Here is a 16,896-nt window from a genome sequence, read left to right as displayed (position 1 = left end):
AGGTTTCATACAGTGTGGGGGTAAAAAAAGAGATTTTATTGTACACATATGGCTAGTGAGATCCTGCCACTTTGGAATGGTGAGATTAGCTAAGAAGAAATTTAGGTTTTTGTTAATACAATTGGAAAAAAATATTAATATTGGAAATGAGACAAAATTATCATCATTTGAAGATAATATAATTGTCTTCCTATAACCCCCTCCGCTCAAAATCAGAGGACAATTCACTAAATTAGTAATAATGCTTTCCTATATACCAATAATAGGTTAGAAAATATACTGGAATAAAATAATCAATAACCCAAAAGATTTTTGCTACATTTAAGCTAAGTTGTCTGGACTGTGTAGAATAAAGAACATATCAAGACTAGATTCAGCAAAAATGATACAAACCCTAAAATACCATGAATATAAAGAGAATAGGGTTCTCCCTCATGTAAAACTAAAAAACTCTGGAGTTAGAGCAGCTCAGGTATGGCAGTTCTTGGTGACAAGGTCCTAGGCTTCTATCTTTTGGTCCTCCACTCAGCACAAAGCTTTCATTTCATATTTCATGAGGGTTATCAGCCAGCAGAAAAAAGGAAGTACTAGAGACTGACATATCTTCCCTTTAAAGACACCTTTCAGAAGCTTCACACCTACGCCTACTTGGGTCACAATGGTCAGAACTTTGTATCTAACTGATGAGGTTTTTCTGGGGTGATAGTGGGGTTGACAGGCTCCAAGAAAGAATTCTTGAAGATGTCTTTGGTGCAAAAAGGTGATTTTATTAAAACATGGGGACAGTACCCATGGGCAGGAAGAGCTGCCCCCAGACCATGAGGAGAGACTGGTTATACACTATGGAGTTGGGAGAGGTAAAGTCCAGGGGAAGTTTCCAAAGAGATTTTCATATGCTAAAGAGACTCACAGGAAACTGAAGTCCTAGTTATTGTCAAGCTGAAGTTTTTCCCTCTAACAAAGCATTAGTATTAAGACAGTAGGGAGTTTCCTGGAGAAACTTTTACTCTGCCTGCTTCAAGTATTTACCAATGGGCTGCAGGTTATAAGGAAATTTGGTTCTATCTGACGTTTCCTTCTGCCTTTGTTCCACACATCACTATGGAGGGGTGATGTTGGGGCTCCAGGAAATGGAGTCTATAGGTTTCTAGAGATTAGACTGTTGATAAGATTGCCTTTTTCTTGTAATTTACTAAGATATTTGTAAATAGATGGAGACTCAGGTCCTGCAGGACAATAATCTCTATCAGTTAGCCATTTGTTTTTCCCCTTCCTTTGTTCTTGGGCAGCCAGCGGTGCCTGAGGAATATCACACATGCCCCACCTGGGGATGGGGGGGTGGGGGGGGGGATGGCGGCCTGTCAGCTTGCCTTATGCTCCCTCATCATAACTATACCTAATTGTAAGCAAGGCAGGGAAATGTGCACCCAGCTAAAATGGTAAAGGTGGTCATGGATGTGATCCATCCATTAACAAAGAAACAGGGGAAGCAGCTACTTACTTATGGGTCACTAGCAGTTTCTAACACAGTAAGAATAAGAGAGAAATGATCAGCACTGTACTTCTTGCTTTGGTTTAGTTTGGGTTTTTAATATTTTTAAAAACTTTTTCTGGTACAAATACCAAGTAGACAGCTCAAAGTGTCTGACCTCAACAAAAACATGCAAAAACCAAACAGAAACTGTTAGAATCAACTTTGCCAGAACTCTGGAACAGTCAAAGGTTAACAGCAATGAGAACACCAATAAAATCGAGCAACTTAAAAACAATATGAAAGATTTGTATGTTTTTATTTGCCCTTCTCCCATCCCCTCCCCATCTTGTTTGTGGCCTTGAGGACAGGAGCCTATTTTCTCAGTGCAGGACATTTGGTCCCAGAGGAAACAGGACACATCTTATTTGCAAAGATTATGTTTATCTGTTTATCTGGGGCTACTGGCAAGACTGATACATGGTGTTTGCCTTTGTTTTGCCAAATTCAGAGCTCATTTAGGGAAGAAAGGAAGTAGGTATTCTACAAAAACACTGTAAGTTAAAAAGCAACCTACAGATGCCTCAGGCAAAAGATTGTTGAGGAATACAGTAGAGCACCTAAATTCTGAGAGGAAAACCAGGGGTAGAGAGTTTGAGGAAATGAGGGCATTCAAAAGTCCTATATGTACTGGGGATTTTGAAAAACACACACATGCTGAGGGCAGGATGCAGGCTCAGAAAAGATATGAGAGTATCTTAAGCTTTTACCTCTAACTGATCTACAGGCTCAGTGCAAGCAGGAAGTGTAGATTAAGGCCTGGCTAAGCATTGAAGGAGCACCCCAGCACAGAACCAATCTGAAAAGATGGGAAGAGAGTTTTCTTCTCTTCTCTCCCTCCTACCCTCCCTCCCTTTCTCTCTCTTTCTCCTGTCATTAAGGAAATCTTTGTCAAAACACTAGCTAAACACAAGCTAAGAGAATATAGACTTCAGAGTCACACGTGGGTGTGACAAAGAATACAGACCTTACACTTTAGAAAAGACAGTAAGCACATGAACACCTACAAATCATAGCAAATGAAAGGGAGGACCTACGCCGGCTGACTCCATCTTGTTCTGTGTCCTCCACCTTGAGTGAGTATGTCACCGATATGCCCCCTTTCTGGGAAAATCGCAGAAACCTCAGACCGGGCCTCCTCCCCTTGAGTAACCTCCTGCTCACCCGTTCAAACTTCCCTATCAAAACACGACCTGCATAACAGGACTCCGACCCTTCCCCAGCCAATCGGCTGAGGCCACAGCCATTACCTCACCAACTGCCCCTAGACCCCAATAAAACCTTTGTGCTTTTAAAACTCTCTCTCCCCAGCATCTCACCGCTGCGTCGGTGCAGGTAGGGGATTGAGCTCGAGCTACTTCGAATAAAGGCTCTTTGCTTTTGCATTGGACTCGGCTCCCTGGTGGTCTTTGGGGATCACGAATTCTGGACATAACACAAGCAAGAAATAAACCCTGATAAAGGGGGAAAATCTGATTTCTAGAGTTACCACATTATAATAAACAAAATGTCCAGGTTTCAATAAAAAAATTATGAAGCATGCAAAGAAGGAAGGAGTATGGTCCATTCCCAGGTAAAATTAAAAGCAACTCCCTCTGAGGAAACATAGACATCAGACTTACTAGACAAAGGTTTTAAGTCAGCTGTGTTAAATATGCTCAAGGGGTTAAAGGAAATCATGGATAAAGAGATAAAGCAAAGCAGGAAAAGAATGTCTCAACAAATAAAGAATATCTTGGGACGCCTGGGTGGCTCAGTCGGTTGAACGTCCGACCTCAGCCCGGGTCATGATCTCGCAGTCTGTGAGTTCGAACCCCGCGTCGGGCTCTGTGGTGACAGCTCGGAGCCTGGAGCTTGCTTCTGATTCTGTGTCTCCCTCTCTTTCTGCCCCTCCCCTACTCATGCTCTGTCTCTCTCTGTCTCAGAAATAAACATTTAAAAAAATTAAAAAAAAAAAACAAAGAATATCTATAAAGTGATAACATTATAACAAGGAACCAAAAAATTCTGGAGCTGAAAAACACAATAACTGAAGTGAAAACTTCCCTAGAGAATTTCAATAGAGATTTGAGTAGCCAGAAGAAAGAATCAGTAAGCTTGAAGATAGGTGGGTTGAAATTGACAGGTGTGACAAGAATGAAAAAAAGTTCAAGAGCCTAATGTACAGCGAACAAGTGTACCAACATACAGATAATGAGAATCCTAGAAGGGAAGGAGAAAAGGGAGCAAAAATAATTTTGGAAAAAATAATGGTCAAAAACTTCCAAAGTTTGATGAAAGAAATGAATCTACACATTGAAGAAGTTCAGTGTTGGGGTACCAGCTGCTTAGTCAGTTAAGCCTCCAACTCTTGATTTCAGCTCAGGTCATGATCTCAGGGTCATAAGATTAAGATTTAAGATTCTCTCTCTCTCTCTTGTAAAAGGTCAACTTATAAAATATCACAAAACTTATTGTATATAAATTCGGCTTAAACTCACCTTTAATGAATAATTGAGATAAAAGCTTATGTAGCTCCCTATTAGGGTTATTGGAAATTACTAACCACCCTATCTTGCTTCTGTGACTTCGCCTGCTTGCTAAATAGATAACGTAGGTTGCAAAACGCTCCCCCAGCCTTTCTACCAAGATCTGGCCTAGGCAAGACCAACATGTAAAAAGTCACAAACTCACTGCCCCATGGTATCTTAGGTTTCTAACTATGGTCATTTTAAACCCTCTTAGGACAAAGAACTTTAAATTGATAGGTTCCCGCCAAAACTAACGTCTGTGTGTCACAATATAATTGGCTACCATGAAATGCTGTAAATTGTAATTGGTTAACTAAATAATGACATTATCTGACTTGCTAAAATCAATATAAGCTCACTGCTACCTTTGTTTGGGGCCATTCTCTGCACTTTTCTCCTTAAGATCAGGAGATCAGGTTTGGCCCAGCCATGAATAAAATCTTGCCTCCCTTCTATTTGGCGTCTGGTGGTTTTTTTCGACAGCACCCTGTTTCATCTCTCCTTCTCTGCCCCAGCCCCCCCCCGAAAGGGCGGGCCTACACCGGCCGACTCCATCTTGTTCTGTGTCCTTCACCTTGACCACACCTCCTCCCCTTGAGTAACCACCCCCTCACCTGCCTAACAGGACTCGGACCCTTCCCCAACCAATCGGCTGAGGCCATAGCCATTACCTCACCAACTGCCCCTAAGCCCCAATAAAACCTTTGTCCTTTTGAAACTCGCTCTCTCTCCCTGGTATCTCACCGCTGCGTCAGTGCAGGTAAGGGATTGAGCTCGAGCTAGCTCGAATAAAGGCTTTTTTTGCTTTTGCATCGGACTCGGCTCCCTGGCGGTCTTTGGGGATCACGAATTCTGGGCATAACATTTGGGGGCTCGACCCGGGATCCCCAAGACCCCCGAGGGACCCCGACCCGGAGAGCCTGACTGGCCATGGTTAGTGTCTGTCTGTTTGTTCTGTCTTTTCTGTGTGAGCTCATTTCTGGACTTCTGGTAGTGCCCAACGCGGTCTAAGTGGACGCACTGGAGGACCACAGCCGGGAGTTTCGGAAGACGTTCCGATCCTCCCTTCTGGAGGGACGTGGAATCCCCTCAAAGGTCTGAGACGAGGCGGGTCGCTCCCGCTGGTCGTCTTTGGAGGGACATGGAATCCCCTCATTGGTTTTGGAGGGACATGGAATCCCCTCAAAGGTCTAAGCTAGCTTTCAGTTTTGCTTCCATGGAGTTGGAAGACTTTTTAGGGGCCCTCTGTTTGTCTGTTTTTGTGTTTCTCTGTTTTGTTCTGTGGACTTACTGGACGGACGTTATGGGACAGACTCAAACTACCCCTCTACCCACCCTCTTGGCTTAAGCCCTTCCTAGCCCCGCTCCCTCCGGAGCCAAAACCCATTCTTGCTTTGCAGGGGACAAAGAAGAAGAAAAGTCTTACCCAGCTCTCAGCACCCCTCTACCCTGTCCTACAAGGGGGGACTGAAGAAGAATTAATTTTTCCTCCGGCGTATAACCCCCCTAGGATGCTGGAAGAACACCATCCTCCCCCTGCGGGGGAGGCAGATGCTGTTCCGAGAGCGGGAGGTGGAAACGCTCCAGTGGGAAGCCCGCCCTTTACCAAAGCGCTCAGAGGGAGCAATCCGCCTCCGCCGCCGACTCCACTATTCTGCCCCTGCGAGCCACCGGACCCCCAGACGCGGAGGGGAATCAACCCCATCACTATTGGCCTTTCGCCACTAGTGACCTCTACAATTGGAAAGCTCAGAATCCTAAGTTTTCCGAGAAACCGGCAGGGCTTATTGATTTATTAGACTCTGTTCTTTTTACCCATCAGCCCACGTGGGACGATTGCCAGCAGCTTTTGCAGGTCCAGTTCACGACTGAAGAAAGAGAAAGAATCCTCAATGAGGCCCGAAAACTAGTTCCGGGCGCAGACGGGAATCCCACCACCAACCAGGCTCAGATAGATGCCTCCTTCCCCTTAACTCGGCCCCAGTGGGATTTCAACACGGCAGAAGGTAAGGAGAGGCTCCGGGTCTACCGCCAGACTCTAATGGGGGGTCTCCGAATGGCTGCTAGAAAGCCAACCAATTTGGCCAAGGTAGGAAATGTACAACAGGGAAAAGATGAATCTCCGGCTGCCTTTTTAGAACGGATCATGGCAGCATTCCGTACCTATACCCCCATGGATCCAGAGGCTCCGGAAAGCAAGGCAGCTGTTATCATGGCCTTTGTAAACCAATCAGCCATAGACATTAGGAGAAAATTACAGAAAATAGATAGACTAGGAGAAAAAAGTCTGCAGGACTTACTGGTGGTAGCCGAAAAGGTATATAATAACCGGGAGCCTCATGAGGACAAGCAGGCTTGCGCCATGGCGGCTGCCAGCAGTAAGCAGACTCGAGACCTGGCCAGAATACTACTAGCTACCACTGCTGACTTCCCCGAGGAATGAGACCGTCGTCTCCAGCAGCTGGCAGACGACGCAAGAAAAGGTAAAAGAACCACCAAGGGGGGGAAGCAGAGGCTGCAGAAGGATCAGTGCCCATACTGCAAGGAGATAGGGCATTGGGCCCGAGATTGTCCAAAAAGGGCCGGTGGGAAGGGAAGCAAGACTGATCGAGTAAAAGTCCTAGAGCTAGATGAACTAAGTGATTAGGGGAGTCGGGGTTCGGACCCTCTCCCCAAACCCAGGGTAACTCTTAAAGTGGAGGGGACCCCTATTGACTTCCTTGTCGACACAGGAGCACAACATTCGGTCCTCTGCACCCCACAAGGAAAACTAGCCAGCAAGAAGTCCTGGGTACAAGGGGCAACTGGTATGAGCCAGTATTCATGGACTACCCGAAGAACAGTAGATTTGGGAACGGGCCAGGTATCCCACTCCTTTATGGTAATACCAGAATGCCCCTACCCGCTGTTAGGACAGGACTTACTGACCAAGATGGGAGCTCAGATAACTTTCAGACAAGGGGGGCCTCAGGTCACCGATGGCAAGGGCCACCCCATCCAGGTCCTGACCATGAAACTGGAGGATGAATACCTCCTCCACCAGGAGGCGCTCCCGAGAGAGGATAATATAGACAGATGGCTACAAGAATTCCCCTCGGTTTGGGCAGAGATGGGGGGGATGGGACTAGCCGCTCATAGGACCCCAGTCCTGGTAGAGCTCAAGCCAGGAGAGAGTCCGGTAAGGATCAAACAATACCCCATGTCTCAGGAGGCCTGGAAGGGGATCCAGCCACACATCCGGAGACTACAAAGCCTAGGGGTACTAGTTCCTTGCCAGCCTGCCTGGAATACCCCCTTACTGCCGGTCAAAAAGCCTCACACAAATGACTACCGACCAGTACAAGACCTCCGGGAAGTAAATAAGAGGGTCGCGGACATACACCCAACTGTTCCCAACCCATATACTCTCTTGAGCTCCTTGGCGCCCTCCAGGGTCTGGTATACTGTACTAGATTTAAAGGATGCCTGCTTCAGTCTGCCGCTGGCACCCCAGAGCCAACCCTTGTTCGCCTTTGAGTGGCATGATCCAGAGGAGGGCTACAGTGGGCAACTCACCTGGACAAGGCTACCTCAGTGATTCAAAAATTCACCACCATCTTTGACGAGGCACTACACGAGGACCTGGGGAGTACAGAAGGGAGCACCCTGGCCTCACCCTTCTACAGTACATAGATGACATCCTGATTGCTACCGACATGGCCAAAGACTGTGAGCGAGGGACCCAGGACCTGCTGGCTACCCTGGGGGCCTTAGGGTACCGGGCATCCTTGAAGAAGGCTCAGATATGCAGGGAGAGGGTAAGTTACCTGGGATATATCCTGGAGGGCGGACAGCGGTGGTTAATCAGATGCCAGAAAAGAAACTGTCCTAAAGATCCCTACTCCCACTTCCCAAAGAGAAATGAGGGAATTCCTAGAATCAGCCGGCTACTGCCGCCTCTGGGTTCCAGGTTTTGCTGAGATCGCCAGGCCCCTATATGAAGCTACCAAAGAGGGGAAAACATTTAAATGGGCTGAAAAAGAAGAAACTGCCTTTAATCAGTTAAAAAAGGCCCTCCTAAGTGCCCCAGCCCTGGGCCTACCAGACATTACGAAGCCCTTCCACCTCTTTGTAGATGAACATAAGGGAATAGCAAAAGGGGTTCTAACTCAAGCCTTAGGCCCCTGGAACCGCCCAGTGGCTTACCTGTCTAAGAAACTAGACCCAGTGGCTGCCGGCTGGCCTCCATGCCTAAGAATTATTGCAGCGACAGCACTCCTAGTCAAGGATGCAGACAAACTAACCCTAGGACAGGAGATCTGGATCACGACCCCACACGCCATTGAAGGGGTCCTGAAACAGCCTCTGGATAGATGGATGAGCAATACACCTATGACTCATTACCAGAGCCTCCTACTCAACCCTCCACGAGTGCGGTTCCACCCCAGTGCAGCCCTCAATCCTGCAACCCTGCTGCCCGACCCTGACCTAGGTGCTCCACTACATGACTGTGCGGGAATCCTGGAACAAGTACATGGATTCCGGACGGACCTGACCGACCGGCCCCTCCCCGATGCCGAGGCTACTTGGTTCACTGATGGCAGCAGCTTTGTGCGAGACGGACACAGGTGTGTGGGTGCAGCGGTGGTCACCGAAACGGACACCATTCTCAGCCTTGACTGTGCCATTGAATTTGCATTGGGCAGAATCATACTGGAACATGTAGACCATGTTTAGGTCAATGAAGGGGTTATTGATGGTGACAATATCTATTCTGCCAGAGTGAAAATCAGCCTTGGTGACTAGGTGCCCAATACAGCCAAACCTGCTTGCTCCAACCTTCACCACCATGTCTTGGGATGTAAGACATGGCAAAACTGCACCAGAAGATGCCACATCTGTTGAACAAGGAGGAGCAAAGAGCTCCTTCTGCTAGTTATTTCTAGTTTTATTCCACTGCAATCAAAAAAGATGTTTTGTATGATTTAAATCTCTTTAAATTCCTGAAGACTTGTTTTGTTGCCTAACATATGGTCTATTCTAGAGAATGTTCCTTATGCACCTTAGAAAAATGTTTATTCTGATGTTGATTGGAGTGTTCCGTATATGTCTTTTAGGTGAAATTGATTTAAAAAATTTACTATAAAGCTATAGTAATCATAACATACAGTAATCATAACAATGTAGTACTGGCATAAAGACAGACGTACAGACCAATGAAATAGAATAGAAAGCCATAAAGAAACCCTCACATATATGGTCAAATTATTTTTGACCAAATAAGAAAATAGAATACTTGAACAATATGTCCTTAGCTTATTAATAATAGTTTTGAAAAGTCTTATTCTGATAATTCCAACATCCCTCCCATATCTGAGTATGGTTCTGATGCTTGCTCTGTCTCTTTAAACTGTTTTTTTGCCTGTTATTGTACTTAAAATTTTTGTTGAAACACATATATTATGTACTGGTGATGCTGGCAGGCTGGCTCCAGAGATCCAGAGAGAGTCCTGCAGGACCAGCCAAGAGGGTCATTGGCTGTGTATAGGATGGAAATCAAACTCAAGTCAGCAGGCAGTAAAAGCAGAGTTTATTGAAGGTATAGAGGGAGTGCAGATACAGAAGGAATGTCTGGGAGACTCAGAAAGGAAAGGAGGGGGTCTTGTCTTTATTTGGGTCTGGGGATTTTTACTGCGGACAGTGGGCTGGTGTCCGTGTCCTCTTAGGCATCCAGGAACTGGTTAGAACAAAGATGAGATCACAGATGTTATTCCTTGGAGTCAGGGGTCTTGGCATTGAGATGTCTAGCTCTGGTGGTCTGGAATACATATATGATAACTTCATCTGATCATTCTTATCTGGTCCTTCCTTAGATGTTATCAGTTCTAGAGAAATCATGAACTCCTTGTCCCTTACAATGCTATTTGCATTACAAGGCATGTGCCATGTGGGGTGGAGGTACAAGTCTTAGCAAGAATAGAAGCAGGAAAAGGAGAAAAAGCAGATTTTTCTGGAGTCTTTCAGTTTCTCTATCTTACTGGGTAAAAGGATCTGTGGTAAATAGACTTTTATTGATATGACATTAAATGTAGTGGGGTGGGAAGAATTCCATAGTTCATGAAATTATGATTATGATGAAGAAGCAAAAGGTAAGCTGAGAGCAAAGCACAAGCTAACACCCTGCAACTACCCTCCCACCCAGGTAAGATGTATGTGACATTTGTTAGGCACTCCTGGCTGCCCAAGAATAAAGGAAAAAGGAAAAACAAATGGTCAACTGATAGGATGTGGGTCTTCATCAGTTTGCAACTGTCTTAATGATTTACAAGAAAAAGCAAGCTCCAGAAACCTGTAGACTCAATTTCCTGGACCCCTAACATCACCCTCCTGTCCATAGCATAGAAAATCTGACATAGTCTTCATAACCCCGTCCAACTCTTTCTGCCCGCAGGACCTGTCCCTGTGCTATAATCTTTTTTGCACTAAAAATGTCTCAAGAATTTTTTTTGACCAATCCTCCTAAACCCCCCTTCAAACTATATCAATTAGTTCTCCATTTTCTAGTGAGCCTATGCCCCCGGGCTGTGAACTTCACAAGTGTTTCTCAGTTTTCTCCCCTTTAGGTGGGACAGGATGGCTAGAAGGGGCTGCATTGAGTATTCCCTTCACTCAGGTTGGTTATGCTTTGATACCCCGCAAACCCCCCCCCCCCCCCGCCATGAGTTAGGGTTTGTTGAAATGGTCCTCTTGAGGACAGACTTTGTTAAGAACATACTACTCTGGAATATTTCAAAACAGTTCCTTTTTTCTTCCTCTTGCTGGAAGCACAAGGTGATTTTTCTCCGGTCTTCACTGTGAGAACATAGTAAGACTCCTGGAGATAAAAATTGCAAAATTGTGGATATAAGACAGGCTCCCTCCTGGAATTTTTAAGTCTTAAGCTTATCTACACTGAGGCTCTGGCAGTTCATTAGTTGCAGCTTAGGTTTCCCTACCCTAGTACTAGGTCCCTAAAAGTTTCTGTTCATGACTTTCTCTTTTGGTAAGTTCTGATTCTTTGTATCCACCTGTCTTATCTCTCTGATTTATGAGTTAGCAATTTGTCCTGTGACCTCACTTCTTTAATGGATCTAAGAACTGTTGATTTTCAGTTCTTGTAGCTTTTTACTTGTTAGGACAGAGTGACAACTTTCAAGCTCCAGATATGCTAGACCAGAAACTGGATCTCCAGAATTTCTCTTTGTCAATATTCTCATTTTGTTCATATAACAATATATCAATGTATGCTTATATTGTGTTTTCTTGATTTTCTTTAGTTCTCTGTATGTGTTCTAATTTAGCTCATCAAGCATATTTGAGGTAGTTGTTTCAAAGTCTTTGTCAAGTAAGTCTGAAACCTGTGTTTCTTTAGAGTCAGTTTCTGGAGATTAATTTTGTTCCTTTGGATGGGTCATGTTTCCCTGCTTCTTTGTATGCCTTGTGATATTCTGTTGAAAATTAAGCATTGAAAAAAAAGGTACCTCTCAGTCTTTGCAGACTGACTCCATGCAGTGGAAGACATTCACTAATCATTGCAAGTGAAGACTTAAGGCATGCATCATTTTTCATTCTTGGGGTGTGTGAATGTTCCCCCCCCCATACCCTATATACACAGCTGCTTTTAAAATGTCTTGTTTCCCTAAGAGTCTCAATCTCAGGGCTTTAGATGTTCTATTGTATTCCTCTATGCATAATTAATCTCTAGGTCTGAAATTCCCTACAGCTCTCCACCATGCTCTGACATCCACCACTGCTTTCATCAGCCTCCAACCTGATATTCATATTAATCCACCATTCCTGTCATCACTGTGAGCCAAGAAAGACAAAAAACAATCTCTCTAAAAACCCCCAGACAAGTCAGAACATTGCAGACAACTCCCACTTTTTTCCTTTCATCCTAAGGGAGGGACCAGAAATTGAGTGGCTTCCTCCTAAATCAGACCGGGTGGTGAGGGGGAGGAAGGGTAGTAGGCAAGGGTGATCAAAAATGCCATGAAATTTTTGTTTGGAATATTTTCAGTATAACTTTTTTTTTTGTGCATTTGTTTGGTTGCTGCAGATTACTAACCGGTTTCTAGAGTACTCACAAAGCTACTTTGGTAAGCTACTGGGTGGCTTATAAATAACTTGATGTTTTTGTGGGAGAACAAGGGTTTAGGGTTTCCTACTCTGTCATCTTGCTCACACCAACCAACACATTATCTTTTCTATGTGGTAAAATTATGTAATAATCTTGAGATTCATCCATTTTGTGATAATGCTTCCATCATTCTTTCCTTTTTATTAGTGTTATTCCATTGTATGAATATAGCACGATTTATCCATTTTTCCTAGTTATGCACTTTGAGTTGTTTCTAGTTTTTGCTATTATGAATAAAACTCATAAGAATGTTCATGTACAGGGGCACCTGGGTGGGTTAGTCAGTTAAGCATCCAACTCTTGGTTTTGACTCAGATAGTGATCTCATGTTTCATGGGTTCAAGCCCCACATTGGGCTCTGCGCTGATGTGAAACCTGCTCAGGATTCTCTCTCTTCCTCTCTCTCTGCCCCTCCCTCCCTCATCTCAAAAATAAATAAATAAACTTTAAAAACAAAGAATTTTCACGTACAAGTTTTTGTGTAGAGATACATTTTCATTTCTCTTGGGTAAATACATAGAAGTAGAATTATTGTACCATGGTGTACATGTATGTTTTTATAAGAGATATCCAATATGATTTCTTTTTTGAAGGGTCCTGTTTTTATTGGGTTGTCATTTTACTGTTGATTTGTAGGAGTTCTTTGTATACTCTGAATATAACTCCTTTGTCAATTACATGTATAGCAATATTGTCTTCTAGTCTGTGCCTTGGCATTTCATTCTCTTAACATTGCCTTTTGATGGGAAGTTATACAATTTTGATCCAATCAATTTATCATTTTTTCCCTAAAGATATTGATGAAAGAACCTTATCTGTTCTAAGAAGTTTTTGCCTCTGTCTACCATAAGATTTTGAAATTATTCTTTTATGTTTTCATCTAGAAGCATTGTATCTATCTTTTAGATTTCACATTTAGATCTATGATGCATATTGAGTTAATTTTTGCATATGGTGTGTGCAAGGGGAAGGTTCAGTTTTCCCCCCACATGGTTATGCAGTTATTTAGCACCTTAAAAAAATCCTGTCTATTTCTTATCTCATTGAATTACTTTGGCACCTTTACTGAATATCAACTGACCATACCGTTGTGGGCTTGTCTTAGTCCATTTGGACTGCTATAACAGAATACCATAAACTGGGTGGCTTATAAACAACAGGATTTTATTTCTCAAAGTTCTGGAGGCTGGGAAGCTCAAGATCAAGGTGCTGACAGATTCAGTGTCTGGTAAGAGCCTACTTCCTGGCTCATAAACCTGTAACCTCACATAGTGGAAGGGATGAAGAACTCTCTGGAGTCTTTTTTCTAAGGACACAAATCCCTGATGGCCTAATCACCTTCCAAAAGCCACACTTCTAAATCCCAACACATTGGGGATTTGGTTTCAACATATGAATTTTGGAGGGACACAAATATTCAGTCTACAGCAGGACTTATTTCTCACTATTCTGTTTCATTGATCTATTTGTATATCCTCATGCCAAGACCATATTTTTTCTTTTTTTTTTTTTGACAAAGAAAGAATAGCATAAATATGTTACAGTAGTTGTATTAAAGTCCTTCCCTACTAACTCCAGTATATCAGTCATGTTGAGATTTATTTCTCTTGGCCTATTTTTTTTCTTGATTAATTTCTTGATTTCTTGTAGGTTTTGTTTGTTTTTTTACTTGTTTTTTGTTTTGCTTTGTTTTGTTGCAGTCTTGGCATTTATGACTATATACCAAATATCACAAATGATTCATTGTAAAATTAGAAATATAGGTAAGAAATAAATTTCTCACCATGAGACATTATTTTATAATTAGGATGACCCAGCTATTTGACTATGTGAGTTATGCTGTGTATTACCAATATAATGGAAACTATCATTTGAATGACATTTCAAATCTTTTGTATTTTTTTCTAGTAATCAATTTCTGATCATCTTTACTATGGCCATGTTAATTATATACATACTATATATACAGTATATAATGGATTATAATTCAAAATTATATAAACTGGGCACTTATAGTTTGCTTTTGTTTTTTCCCAATGATTTCCTCGCCCAGATTTCCCGCTGGGTTTTTCTTTATCTTTCTTTCTTTCTTTAATTAATTAATAAATTTTTAATTTACATCCAAGTTAGTTAGCATATAGTGCAATTATGATTTCAGGAGTAGATTTCGGTGATATATCCCCTGTGTATAACACCCAGTGATCATCTCAACAAGTGTCTTCCTTAATGCCTCTTACTCATTTAGCCCATCTCCCCATCCACAACCCTTCCAGCAACCTTCAGTTTGATCTCTGTATTTAAGTCTCTTATACTTTTCCCCCTCCTTGTTTCTATATTATTTTTGCTTCATTTCCCATATGTTCCTCTGTTTTATATCTTTTTTTTTTTTTTTAATTTTTTTTTTCAACGTTTTTTATTTATTTTTGGGACAGAGAGAGACAGAGCATGAACGGGGGAGGGTCAGAGAGAGAGGGAGACACAGAACCGGAAACAGGCTCCAGGCTCTGAGCCATCAGCCCAGAGCCTGACGCGGGGCTCGAACTCACGGAGCGCGAGATCGTGACCTGGCTGAAGTCGGACGCTTAACCGACTGCGCCACCCAGGCGCCCCCTTCTGTTTTATATCTTAAAGTCCTCATATGAGTGAAGTCATATGATATTTGTCTTTCTCTAATTTCGCTTAGCATAATACCCTCTAGTTCCACCCACATAGTTGTAAATGGCAGGTTTTCATTCTTTTTGATTGCCAAGTAATACTCCATTGTGTGTATATGTGTGGATGTGTGTGTGTGTATTCTTTATTCATTCATCTGTCAATGGACATTTGGGCTCTTTCCATTCATACTTTGGCTATTGTTGAGCCAAGACCATACTTTTAAATACTGGGATTTTATACAATTGGTATTTTTTCTTTCTTGCATGTTTTATAGAATTCACTGCTGAAGCTATATAGACTTGGAGATTTTCTCTGAGGGAAGGTTTTAAATTACCGATTCAATTATGTTTCTTCTACCAATATGGAACCATTTATATTTTCTATTTTTTTGTCTGTGTCAGTTTTGGAAAACCATGTTTCCAAGAAATTTGTGTTTCTTCTGTATTATTAAATTATTTCCTTGAAGTTTTTCATATACTTCTTTTTAATACCTTTTTATTTTTTTATCAGAAACTATTGGTGTTTCCCTTTTTATTTTTGAAGTTGGTAATTTATGTTTTTCTAAAATCAATTTTGCTAGGGTGTAACAATTCTATTAATTTTTTTTTTCTTTCAAGCAAGCTCTATGCCCAATGTGGGACTTGAATGCACACCCCTGAGATCAAGATTTGCACATTCCACTGGCTGAGTCAGCCAGGTGCCCCTCTAAAAGTTTTTTAAAAGTAAGCTTTTTTGTTTGGTCATCTCTCTTCTAGTTCATTGACCTCTGCCCTTATCTTTATTATTTCTTTCATTTTTATTTTCTTTGGATTTCATTTGCTTTTCTTCCCCCTAACTTTTTTGAGGTAGACATTTACATAATTGATTTTAAACCTTTCTTGTTTTATAATATGTGTATTTCATATATGAACTTTACCTCTGAGAATTCATGTAGCTGCATCTTGCAAATTTTTAATGTTTTTCATTATTAGTTCTGCATATTTAAAATTTCCATGTGATTTCTTATATGATCAAAGGGATATTTACATGTGTATAATTTCATTTTCTAATAGTTGAGCATTTAAAGTTATGATTTTGTTATTCCTTTTTAGTTTAATTCCATGGTGGTCAGAGAAGGTACTATATGATTTCAACCCTTTGAAATCTGTTGAGATTTGTTTTACTTCCTAGCATAGGGTATGTTTTGCGAATATTAAGTATTTGAAAACTTTCATTCTTCTCAGTAGTACCAGGAGGGTTCAGTATAAAGGTTTTGAGCATCTTTTATCGAATGCAATGTATTCTGTATTCTGTATTGTGAAGGTAATATTTAGGTCAAATAGGTTAGTTGCTTTATTTATTTATTTATTTATTTATTTATTTATTTATTTAAATATTTGTTTGCTTAAGTAATCTCTATCCCCAATGTGGGACTTGAACTCATGCCCCCAAGACCAAGAGTCACATGCTCTTCCAACAGAGCCAGCCAGGCACCTTCACTAATTGTTTAAAAAATTTTTCTGTATCATTATTTATTTTTGTGTCTGCTTGTTCTGTCAGTTATGAGGAAAGAATTAGGATCTCTAATTATGACTGTATATGTTCATGTTTCTTCTTCTGATTCTATCAATTTTCCCAAGCATTCTAAAACTTATTTGGTGTATACATACTAAAAAAAAGTTTTTTTCTTAATGAGTTGATCTCTTTATCTTTATCAAATGTCCCTTTTTATTTCAGGTGACTCTGTCTTTAAGTCTTTGATATTAACATAGTGATGAAAACTTTTTTATGATTGTTATATAAATAGTAGATTGTTTTCCATCTTTTTAATTTCAACCTCTTTGTCTATTTTAAATAGCATATATTTGGGATTTGTTTTTATTCAGTGTGACAATTTAATTGGAGTGTTTAGTCCATTTACACTTAATGTAATTGACAATATGGTTGGATTTAAGCCTAACAGCTTGCTCTTTGTAACTGCTTATCTTATACACTTTTTGCTTTTTTGCTGCCTTCTTTGGATTGAGCATATTTTAGCATTCTATTTCCTCTCTTGGCTTTTT

This window comes from Panthera tigris, chromosome B3, assembly GCF_018350195.1.
Source record: "Panthera tigris isolate Pti1 chromosome B3, P.tigris_Pti1_mat1.1, whole genome shotgun sequence".
NCBI lineage: Eukaryota > Metazoa > Chordata > Mammalia > Carnivora > Felidae > Panthera > Panthera tigris.
This window is presented reverse-complemented; position numbering follows the sequence as displayed.